Source organism: Xyrauchen texanus, chromosome 19 (assembly GCF_025860055.1).
Source record: "Xyrauchen texanus isolate HMW12.3.18 chromosome 19, RBS_HiC_50CHRs, whole genome shotgun sequence".
Lineage (NCBI taxonomy): Eukaryota > Metazoa > Chordata > Actinopteri > Cypriniformes > Catostomidae > Xyrauchen > Xyrauchen texanus.
This window is the reverse complement of record NC_068294.1, coordinates 4,539,101-4,551,544: the sequence shown is the minus strand read 5'-3', so window position 1 is coordinate 4,551,544 and position 12,444 is coordinate 4,539,101. Positions and strand designations below refer to the sequence as shown.

The 12,444-nt window shown below is 42.2% G+C and overlaps 1 long non-coding RNA gene across 1 annotated transcript; it reads left to right on the top strand.

Annotated features, from left to right (window-relative positions):
* Positions 1-11,063: 11,063 nt before the first annotated feature.
* On the top strand, positions 11,064-12,128 carry LOC127659386 (uncharacterized). Its single transcript, XR_007972531.1, has 4 exons — positions 11,064-11,509; positions 11,640-11,716; positions 11,816-11,870; positions 12,005-12,128. It is a non-coding gene; the product is annotated as an uncharacterized LOC127659386 (long non-coding RNA).
* Positions 12,129-12,444: the final 316 nt, after the last annotated feature.

The window sequence follows — 12,444 nt, the reverse complement described above, 5'->3', positions numbered from 1 at the left end:
TAGTATTATGTGCATATTGTTAGCAGTTAAAACTGGTAACTTGTGTAATATTAGTGATGCAAAAAAAATTGGGGTTATGTGGTTGTTACGAACACATAGGGAGCTTTTTTATTGGGTCAAACTGTTCGCTGTGATGTATATTTGGAGAGAAAAATTGGGCAAACATGAGCATCACTGAAAGCATATTTTGCAATTTCTCTATCACATACATTTGAGATAGGTCTAAGTGTAAATGTGCATCAAAAATGTTCACTAATTGAGCTTTTTTTCCTCCTGTGCTTTGTAATAGGTCATCCGATTCATCCAATAATGACTGGGAGCCTATCTGGGAGTCTATCCCTCAATCTACATCAGATACTGCAGATGTCAGACGAAGGCCGAGATGGAGAGGAAGAGGACGAGGAGGAGGGAGAGGAAGCCTGTCCCTTACAACTGTCAGTACATCTGATGATCTGTGGCATGACATTGATGATCAAGACCACCTCAGCCAGTCTTTGAGCCAGCTAGAGAACCAGGTCCACATTTGTCCAATGAATAATACAGCCCTCTGCAGTTGTGTAAGCTTTTTTGTCCACACCTGTGATGGAGACAATTGTGGAACACACGAATGGCAACAGGGCCAAACACATCAAGGAAAGGAGAACCAAAGGAGATACTTCACAATTAATAATTTAAATGGTGATTTACATGGGGCTGGTAAAGCTCCCAGCTTTAACCAGATACTGGATGGTGGCTTGTCTGTATAATTTGCCTTTCACTAAGCAAGTAATGTCTCAGACAAAGTTTTTAGGTTTTAGTCGAGCTCTGCATCTCAGCAACCCAGAAGCAGATGAAGAAAACACAGCATTTGATAGCCTGTTAAAAAAAAACACTCTACAATCAAATCTGGGAGTCGTGTAAAATGCACTTCCAGCCCTCACAATGCATAGCCATAGTTGAACGGATGGTGGCAGTACATGAAAAGCAAACCAAAAAAGTGGGCTTATAAACATTTAGTTCTTGCTGATTTCTTGGGTGCGTACACCTGGAACTTCTTCATTTATGAGGGTAGGTCACCAGATCAGCAAGGACATGGTCTGAGTTATGAGTCTGTCATGGTGCTAGTGGATGAAGAGTTGTTGGGGACTGGGTTCATTGACAACTTTTACACTAGCCCCACAAACTTTAGTGCTCTTCTCTGAAAAATAGTGTTGGGAAATAGTGTTTGGCCAAAAAATGCGGCCAAATAGTGTTGGGGCCCCGAAAACCATAGGAAATCATATGCCGAGGAACGCCCCCCACCCCCCCATGAGACAATACGGTGGTCAGAGACGTTGACCTGCTGTACGTTAAATGGAAAGACACATAGGATGTACTAACATGCTCCACCTTCCACTGTACATTCCAGGGTGACCACATGTAAAGAAAAGTAAAGAGAGATGATGGCAGTTGGGCCTCTATGGATGTGGCTGTACCAGCTGCGGTGAAGGAGTACAACAGGTTAGTAAAAACTTTGCAATGATGCTGCTTATATACAAATGCCAGCTTTCAAAGTTCTGTGCAGGAACTGTTGTTTTTGATTTACTATTATGATTTACATAGTCTGCTTTGTTTTCTTACAGGATTATGGGTGGTGTCCTAAAGAAAACCAGGAAGTGGTATCGTAAAATCTTCTACCATCTGGTGGACATTGCAGTAGTGAATGCCTTTGTTTTACATCAACATCTGTCCAAGACAAGGAACAACAGGTCTCTTACCCTGAAGGATTTCCGAGAGACATTGGTTTTGGAACACCCACTGCCTGGGTGTGATAGGCCAGCGCATCCGCTATCACATTGAGGTCGCCGGGATGTGAGTGGCGTGCAGCGACTTGAGTCGTGGCTGGCTCCAAAGGAGGAGACGACGGGCGAGTCGCGACATGTGGCGGGAGCGTACGGCGCCTTGCCGATTTTTGTACGCTACCGCGGTGGTGCTGTCTGACCTGACTAGGATATGTTTGTCTCGAACTAACGTGAGAAACTTCCACAGGGCAAAGAAAACAGTCAGCAACTCTAAGCAGTTGACGTGCCAGCGCAGCGGGGCCCCTTTCCAATGGCCCGCGGCTGCATGCCCATTGCACACGCCACCCCAACCCGATCTGGAGGCGTCGGTCGTGACCAGGACGCATTGGGACACCTGCTGCAGGGACACTCCTGCCCATAAAAAGCAGAGGTCTGTCCAGAGTTTGAATGTTTGACGGCAGTCGTGGGTGATTGTTACCCAGTGCGTGCCGTGGCGCCATGCTCGTCTCGGGACTCGAGTCTCAAGCCAGTGCTGAAGCAGTCTCATATACATCAACTCCAGTGGCGCGCCCACCACGGAGGATGCCATATGCCCCAGGAGCCTCTGGAAAGGTTTTAAAGGGACCGTTGTGCTTGACCTGAAAGTGGTGAGGCAGTCCAGCATTGACTGCGCACGCTCGTTGGAGAGACGTGCTAACATTGAGACTGAGTCTAACTCCATGCAGAGAAAAGAGATACTCTGAACCGGGGTGAGTTTGCTCTTTTCTCGGTTGACCTGAAGCCCCAAGCGGCTGAGGTGCCTGAGCACCTGGTCTCTGTGAGTGCATAGTAACTCTGGTGAATGAGCTAGGATGAGACAGTCGTCGAGATAGTGGAGTATGCGGATGCCCACTTCCTGTAGCGGGGCAAGGGCTGCCTTTGCGACCTTCGTGAAGACATGAGGGGATAGGTACAGGCCGAAGGGGAGGACCATGTACTGACATGCCTGGCCATCAAACGCGAACAGTAGGAAGGGTCGGTGTCGAGGCAAGATGGAGAGGTGGAAGTACGCATCCTACAGGTCTACCGACGCAAACCTATCTTGATGCTGAACGCAGGTTAAAATCTGTTTCTGCATGAGCATTTTGAACGGGAGTTTGTGTTAAGCCTGGTTGAGAACTCGCAAGTCCAAGATTGGCCGCAACCCACCGTATTTTTTGGGTACGATGAAGTAAGGGATGTAAGAAACCCTTCTTCATCTCGGCTGGAGGGACGGGCTCTATCGTGTCCTTGAGAGTTGTAATCTCTGCACGTAAAGTGCTGCCTTTTTCGCCACGCATCGAAGTGGAGCGAATACTGCTGAAAAGAGGCGGGAGCCTGGCGAATTGAATCGCGTAGCCGAGTTGGATGGTCCTGGCCAGCCAACGCGATGGGTTGGATAGCGAAAGCCATGCATCCAAGCTCCGTGCAAGGGGCACTAGAGGGACTACAGTTTTGGAGAAATATCGACCGCATCCAGGAACTACACAGAGGCAGAAGGGCATCTTTAAAAAGATGCATCCTGAAAAGGACGTTCAACGCCTGCTGTATATTGGGCTTTTGTGAGTGAAAACAAACTCTTTTAGAGGGGAAAATACTAGTATACACTCTTTCAGACAGAACTGCTGTCTATGCGCCCAGGGGCGTGGACTGCACGGCATGCAGAGAAGGAGAAAGCCGCTGGTAACACACCGTAGATCGAACAGCAGTACTATGCCTATAGAGGTGAGAGGAACAGTAGTGAACTTCAGCTTGCTGCTGCACAACTGCTCGGCTCCGAAGAAAAAATCTGACTGACAGATGCCCGCTTCCCTTTATACCCGTATTTCCGGGGGTGGGACATGCAAATTCTGTCTGCCAATTTCTCATTGGCCTCTCATTGGTGTATACACTCTGCTAATTTGGAGAGTTGTGAAATTTCGTCGGGTTTCAAAAAACATAAAGTTGGGTTATTGTTGACATAACATTCGGCACACGTTGAGTGAGTGACAAAAGGTGAACAAGGAGTCATGATTACATTTCACAACAGATCAGTGAGAGTCAGGGGAGATAAAAGATAGCCCAGTCCACTGAAAGGCAGAGAGAGATCCCGACTGGGAAGCTGTTTGTGTGTTTGAAATTAAGCTTCACCGTTGCGCTTCAAGTGAACATGTTTATTTTCTGTTAATAAGACATTCCTGAGTTGGAATCGCCATATCCTGCTTCCTACTTTTGACCCAAATACGAACATCTGCTACAAAAGTATTCATAATAATTCATAATAGTAATAATAAATACTGAATGAATATTAATCTTGAATTTAATTGGATTTATCCATCTGCTCTACAAAATCACACACAGTAATGTAATTCTGAGGTAAACGGTTGGTAGCTTCTCCCTCAATTCTTAAAGTCACTAAGGGGAGAAATATGACAGTAATATGTGTATGTCGGAGATAGTGAAAAGGGTGGTATGGCACACAAGAGCGTTGTCCCTTCGGTTAGACCCCGTGAGAATATCTGCACCACATGTTAACTGGTTGCAAGACTGCCTTGGCTCATGGTTGGTACAGGTGGTGGCATGATCAGGTTCTGCACATGCTGGCGGAGATCCTAGAGATGTGTAGAGTAAAGGCAAAGTCACAATGCTCCTCTGGGGCAGTTAATTGATTTAGTTAAAAAGGCATGCGCCGTGAAAGGCATTGCATGGAGGGAAGCCAAAACAACCCTGGTGCCATGAAGTCATTGAACAATGGAGGTTGACCTTAGTTAGGAGCTGAAACCTCCTTCGGAGGACAGATCAATAACAATTGATCTTATTCTCACTACATCTGGTGGGTAGACAAGTATCTATATCTACAGTAAAACATGTCCTATATCAAAATAAACTAAAAGGCTGCTCAGCAAGGAAGAAGACACTGCTCCAAAACTTCCATAAAACAGCCAGACTACAGTTTGCAAGTGCACATGGGGACAAAGATCTTTTTGGAGGAATGTCCTGTGGTCTAATGAAACAAAATTTTAAATGTTTGTCCATAATGATCATCGTTATGTTTGAATGAAAAAGGGTGAGTATGGGGGATGCAGCATCATATTGTGGGGGTGATTTATTGCAGGAGGGACTGGTGCACTTCACAAAATAGATGACATCATGAGGAAGGAAAATTATGTGGATATATTGAAGCAACACATTAAGACATCAGCCAGGAAGTTAAAGCTCGGTCGCAAAATGGGTTCGGCTTGCAAGCCTTACCCTTTTTCCTCCATACATAACGATGGTCATTATATATATATATATATATATATATATATATATATATATATATATATATATATATATATATATATATAGTCCCCTCCCCAGTGGCTGCCAACAACCTATCCATTATCCTGTCATGATCCTGTCTGGACTACCATCTCCTGTCCATCTGTTTTGGTTTTGTTTGTTTTTGATCTTTGCTTTGTGTTTAACACATGTCTGTATGTTCCATGTATTCCTGTCTCCAGTTGACTTGTGTTTCTCCTCGGTCAGTCTGTTATCAGTTAATGTTTAATACTTGTTTTGGTTATTCTTGTTACTATTGTTTTTTTTCCCATTGATTGTTTTGTTTGCATTTAGATTTATTTTGAATAAAAGTTTAACTTGCCATCCAGCATTTGGGTCTTCACTTCCCTTCCCTTGGTGTATACTATTTTTATATAAGTCATGAAATATAATTGATGCCATGATCTTTAAAAATTCTCAGTGAGTAAATGTATATGGCAACAGAGCAATTTTCTAATTGCTGTACAGCATTCATATTTTCTAAATTTTCTGTCAAACTACAGTGGTCAAAATTTCTGTTTCTGTGAATAATTAAGTGAGTAGCAGATTAACTGATCTCATAAAGTTAAAGATGAAACATTCTTTTAATTTTTCTTTTATCAAGATTAGTGTATTATTTTTGTTTTGTACAATTTTAGATTGAAAAAAAAAGGCAAGGAGCACCATACACAAGTTTGGGCACCCCAATAGATTTGAGCTCACTGATGATGTTTACCAAGGTCTCAGACCTTAATTAGCTTGTTAGGGCTCTGGCTTGTTCACAATCATCGTTTGGAAAGGCCAGGTGATGCAAATTTCAAAGCTTCATAAATACCCTGACTCCTCAAACCTTGTTCCAGCAAACAGCAGCCATGGGCTCCTCTAATCCCTGCTGTTGATACCATTCTGAATGCCAGAGCCCCATTAATGAGAAGGCTATATATGTTTAAGTGCCATATTTTCACCTCCTGGTGTTCAGTGCAAAGTGGAAATCCAGTTCACTGCCCTATTGATCCAGTGCTGGAGTTTTCACAGGATTGGGGCCAGGGTTTCCTCAGCAATGCTTAAAGATATGTTGCAGGTATAGCGGCTGAGCACATGCGTGTGATTGGGGTGTCTATCGTGAGAAATTCTCTTGTCTTTCATACAGAGTGCACACCTTTTCACCCTGTCTGTGTCACTTCATGGGGTTTACCTGTGTTGTTAGAAGTGCTCTCTGGTACCCCATTTGAGCCATTAGCATTAGTTTCTGATAAGCTTCTGACTCTTTTAAACGTCCCTACTTTTGGCATTGTTTAAGAGGTTGTATATATAAGGCAACTCATATACAACCTATAAAAAGCCTACACATACAACCTATATAAAGTTTACATATTCAACCTTGACTTAAACTTGGCTTTAGACATGCATATAACATAACATTAAGACATAAGTTTAATAATGTAATACAAATGATCAACAATGCTACTAAATGATTATGAATACTAATAATGATAAATAATACTGATAAGCATAAAACATTTTAGTCTACATTTCCCTCCACTGGAGCTATAGCCATCAAGCTCCTCACAATCACCTCAAGGTCGTCACCTGTAATCAGGGCTGGACTGGCCATCGGGCATTTCGGGCATTTGCCCGGTGGGCCGACGTGCTTTGTGGGCCGGTAGCCTACATACTTACATTTTTTTTTTTTGTTTGTTTTTTTTTGTCTGAACGGCCTATAAAACTCGCACATCGGGCATACCGATGGTGATTTTTCTTCTTTTGTGGGCCGATGTTTTTTTTTTTTTTTTTGCAACGGTATAAACTATTAAAGGTGGTGGATTGGCCAATTGGTCATGATCGACTCTGGGCTGGACCAATTACAGCCGAGGAGGTCAGATGCACCCTCCCCCTTCAACGGATCAGCAATCACATATCATTGCTGCTGAACAAAAATGGAGAACAAAAAAACGTAAAGGAGGAGCCGAAAAAATTAGGGCAAAAAAGAAACTAGCCCTTCAGGCAGATGCTGCCAAATGTGCTAAAATATCACAGTTGTTTGGTGGTGGCTATAGTGGAGCTTCCACTTCAGTAAAATTAGCAAGTGATGGAGGCCAGCAGCAGGTTGAAGAGGGAAAGGGGAGGCAGGAGGAGGAGAGACCCGAGGCTGCCGGTCCAAGTGGCAGAACTGAACTTGAGGTAAGTTGACACACTTTTTTTAATGACGATAACGCGACGATGACTAGCTAAAAATGGCTGGCTGGCTCTAAGGTGACTAAAACATGACGAGACGTTTTCGAGTTTTCGTTGACGAGACGAGGGACGAGGTGGAACGAAAATGATTATAACTAAGCAAGGGCGGAGTGGCAATCGGGAGAGTCGGGGCCGTGACTCGAGGCCAGGTCTGATAATAGTTATACATTGCAAGTCTTAGCAACACCATCCGGCAGCCTGGTGTCGCTCGCTGCCCTCTGGTCAAACTGTGCAGCCTCTCTCAACCCGTAAATAAATGCATCCATCGATGATCCGAAAGTTTTGTCTGACTTCTTAAATGGTCTAGTGGTAGATATTTTGGTAACACTTTATAATAACTGCACGCTATTAATCATTACGTAAGCATGAGTAAACAGTTAATTCATCATTTATAAAAGCATTTATAGACATTAATATGCAGTTTGTAAATACAGCTATAAATGCTTTTTTCTTGATTTATAAGCATATCTATAATGTGTTTAATAATTGTATTTTCATACTTTGTTAATGATTAATTAATAATTTCTAAATGAAGTATAGCATTATTTACAAACCAGTTATTTAAGAGTTGTCAGTGGTTCATAAGATCACTTAGAAAGTGTAAGTAAATGGAGTAAATTCAGGTAGTTATAAAGCATTTAGTAGTGGTCAGTTAACTATTTTTGTGAGCTCATCTAAAGTGAGGACTACTCATGCCTTGTAAAGCATTTATAAAGGAGATTTAAAGCCTCAGTTATCTTCTAAACAGAAAAATGAAACAAACACAACACAGTGATACAGAACAGATAAATTATTAACAGCATTTAAATCTCCTTTGTAAATGCTTTACAAGGCATAAATAGTCCTCACTTTAGATGAGCTAACAAAAATAGTTAACTGACCACTACTGCACTGTTGTGTGCCGCCATGTTATTATTTAGTGTCTGCGTTTTTCCAAACAATTTTAAATATTTTTGGACCTTGATGTTATAACTATGGTATGGTATGGGGCCACCCAACTTGTAACCTTTAATAATTAAAGGTTAAAAATAAACATATTGCATTTGGTACATTATTGTTATATTGATAATAATAATTATATTTCATTTATGTTTGATATTATTAAACAGTAATTAGGCAATTTTATCACTGATTATTGTAGTCTTTGGTCACCTTGTTATTGAGGAACTCCCCAAAATCTCAACAAATTGTGCCAGTCCTTACATGTTACACCAGGTTGATCCATCATCACAAGTGGAGAAGTCTGTGACAGAGGAGACAGAAGAGCAGGAGAGAGAGATGGAGCAGGAGAGAGAGATGCAAGAGGAGGAGAGAGAGATGGAGCAGGAGAGAGAAATGCAAGAGCAGGAGAGAGAGAAATGCAAGAGCAGGAGAGAGAGATGGAGCAGGAGAGAGAAATGCAAGAGCAGGAGAGAGAAATGCAAGAGCAGGAGAGAGAAATGCAAGAGCAGGAGAGAGAGATGGAGCAAGAGAAAGAGATTGAGCAAGAGAGAGAGTTGGAAGACCAGGAGAGTGAGAGCCAGGGCATAGATTACTTTGCTCGCCCTGAACCCGCCATATTACAGGCATTCTTAGATTACCACCCACAGCAGAACACCAGCAATGCAGTTGTGATGAGGGTGTTCAGCCGTAAAGATGGCACCAGCAGGAAGTGGCTTACTTATTGCAAAGAACGCCATTTATTGTTCTGCTTTGTGTGTCTGGCATTTACAAGGCGGACTGACACCAGCGCATTTATAACAGGCATGAGTGACTGGCGACATGTACATCTGCGCACAGAGGAGCATGAAAAGAACACTACACACCAGACCTGTGCTGAAGCTTTTTTCTTAAGGTGCTCAAAAGGCAACATCAGCAGCTTGTTTGCTGGCAGTCAGTTGTCAGCTCACAGAGCACAAGTGAAAAAGAAACGGCAAGTTTTGGAGCGTATAGTGGACGTGGTCAAAGTACTAGGGAAGAGGGACTCAGCTATAGGCATGTGGAGAATGAGGCTGCATACACTTTGGGTGATAACACTATCGATCATGGTAACTTTCTGGAATTGATTGTGTTATTAGGCAAGTATGATATGTGCCTTAGAGAACATTTGAATGACTGCATTGAGAAAAGCAAGAAGTTGCATCAGTCCAGTGGATCAAGAGGTAGAGGGTCTCTCGTCACCCTACTCTCCAAAACAACTGTCAACTCAGTGATTGATGCAATTGGCCATTTCATTCAAGAGAGCATCACCAGTGATGTCCAGAGAGCTGGGATGTTCTCTGTTCAGCTGGACACAACCCAAGACATCACAGGTTATGATCAGTGTTCAGTAATTATCAGGTATGTTACTGAGGCTGTGCAGGAGAGGCTTGTCTCCATAGTGAGGTGCTGAAGCATCCACGGGGCAGTACTTTGTAAACTTGCTTTCTGGAGTTTTAGAGCATTTGAATCTGGACAAGGCCATGTGCATTGGGAATGCAACAGATGGTGCTTCAAATATGCAGGGCCAGTACAAAGGCTTTTCAGCACTTATGACTGCCCAGTCTCCAACTCATGTGCATGTGTGGTGCTATGCACACATACTTAATCTTGTGCTTGCTGACACAACACAAAGTGTCATTGAAAGTGGATCACTCTTTAATTTACTTAATGACATAGCTGTGTTCATCAAGGAGTCCTATCACAGGGTTAATCTGTGGGAGAAACAAACCCAAGAAGAGACAAGACACAGACGCCTCAGTCCAATAGGTGAGACACGGTGGTGGGCCAAGCATGATGTCCTCCAAAAAATCTTTGGACATTTTGGAAAACCAGATGATGGCCTCTTCATTGATGTAGTGCTCACGCTGGAAGCCATTGAAAAGAGGGAAAAGAAAAGCCAGCTGTTCGTGCCAAAGCACAAGGCTTTAAAGAGTGTCTCTTGAAGCATAAAACTGTCTTAACAGCACAGATATTTCTTAGAGTGTTTGAGCAAACAACTCCTCTGTCGAAGTACCTCCAGTCAACGGGGATGGACATTCTCTCTGCCCATCATATGGTGACTGCCACACAAGATAGCCTCAAAAGTATCGCCAGGGACTTCCCAACTGTGAAGGCAGCTGCAGACACATTTGTGAAACAGACAAATCAGAATCTCAAGGAGAGGGAGGACAACACAGACATGGAAGTGGAGGCTGCACTACCTGAAAAGAGAGCCAAGAAGAGAAAACGCATGGCCGGAGAGATGACTAAAGATGAGTTGCAAATCAATGCTGAGAAAACATATGAGGTGAAAGTGCACAACACCATCCTGGACACAGTTATTGAAGCAATCCACAGACGATTTTTCACAAATGGCCCTCTTGTTGCGGATTTGGCATGGTTGGACCCCAGGAAGTTTAGCCAGGTCAGAACAGTTTCTCTTCCTAGTAATGCACTTCAAAACCTCAGCACATGCCTCCTGAAATTTGACAGCAGGGCTACAGTAAATAACCTTCAGTCAGAACTGAAAAGTTTTGCTGGACAGTGGGAAAGGCTTAAGACATCACATGTAGATGACTACAGGACCAGAACAGCAAAGGATAGATCTGAAGAATGGGACGAAGAAAGTGAAATTGTGACCAAAAGCTGTGATTCTTGCAAAAATTGCCCACTGTGCTGCTATCAAATTCTCAGGCGGTTCAACATGCTGTCTGATGCCTACTGTCTCCTTGGGCTGGCATACAAGTACCTGCTGACCCTCTCTCTCACTCAGGTTGCCTGTGAAAGAACATTCTCTACACTCAAATTCATTAAAAGCAGACTCGAAGCAGCCTGTCTGGAAACAGGTTTGAGATGTTTATGCTGATGGCCACTGAAAAGGACATTCTCATGTCATTGGACTCCGACATGGTCATTGACAGGGTAGCTGAGAAGAGTGACCTGCTGAGAAAGCTGCTTTTGTAACCTGGTGGGGTGAAATAAAATTATCAAAACATTCCTAATTATGTTTCAGTTAAGATTAAATTCAACTTTATTGTTATTGCCTAAAAGTACAGTCAAATGAATAGGTTTTGTATCTATCTTCACTTCAAACAAGTCACGTGCTCAGAAAATGCTTAGAATGTGTCCATTTTAATAGGTTTTAATGCATAAGACAGTAGATAGAATAAATATTAGATAATATAAATATGAGAGTTTTCTTACAGCCTTAATCTGTCATTGTTTCGTTTCAGACTGTCAGTCAATTTTGGAAGCCTGAAGTGGGTTCATTTTAAGTAAGCACTATATAGAATATGATTCAACCATTTCTCTAGAGTAAACATACCAGTAGTGTCATCGTCTGAAAAAATCCATTAAGTGCAAGTCTTTCTCACCCTTCACTGTCTGTCCTTTCACTTCTTAAAGGTTTCCATATTCCATATGTTAAGATATGTTCAGTGTTGCTGCTGTGGAAGTGTTGTGGGTGACTTTTTATTGATGCAGTGAGTAAATAGTCTTTGGTGATACAATTCAATCATAATCTGTCCTTAATAGATTTTATTATTTATCTAATCGTTGTTCCTCTCTGTCCTGTTTTTCAGGGTCTAATCATACTTTAAGAGGTTCTCTAGACCATGCAACTTTTTAAGTTCCTACGTAAGTACTACTGTATATGATTCAGCTATTTTTGTGGAATAAAGATACAAGTAGTGTGATCATATGAGCAAGTCCAACAAATGCCATTCTTTCTCACCCTTCTCTGTCCTTTTTACTTGTGTCCTGTTTTTCAGGGTCCCATCATAATTTCTTAAGAAGTACTGTATATGATGTCAGTATTTTCCAACATTTTCTAAATACTGTACCAGTACTGTGTAAAATGCCATCAAAAAGTCAATTAAGTGTTATTCTTTCTCACCTTTCTTTCTCTGTCTCCTTTCACTTTTTAAAGGCTGCCATGTTAAAAAAAATATTTTGTGCTGCCATGCTGTTTGTTGATGTGGTAAATAAATAGTTTATGAAAATACCACTAAATCTGTCATTTATTAATTTTAATATTCATTAATGATCATGTCTCACCTCTAGTCTTCTCTGTCTTAATTTCAGGTTTCCACCATGTGTTGTAGATAGACAGTTCAGGAGGAGGTTAACTTAACCAAGCAGTCTTTTGTTTTCCGCTAATTACTGTTTAGAATACCAGAATAGGGAGGATGGTGTAGGTTTAAGTTTATTA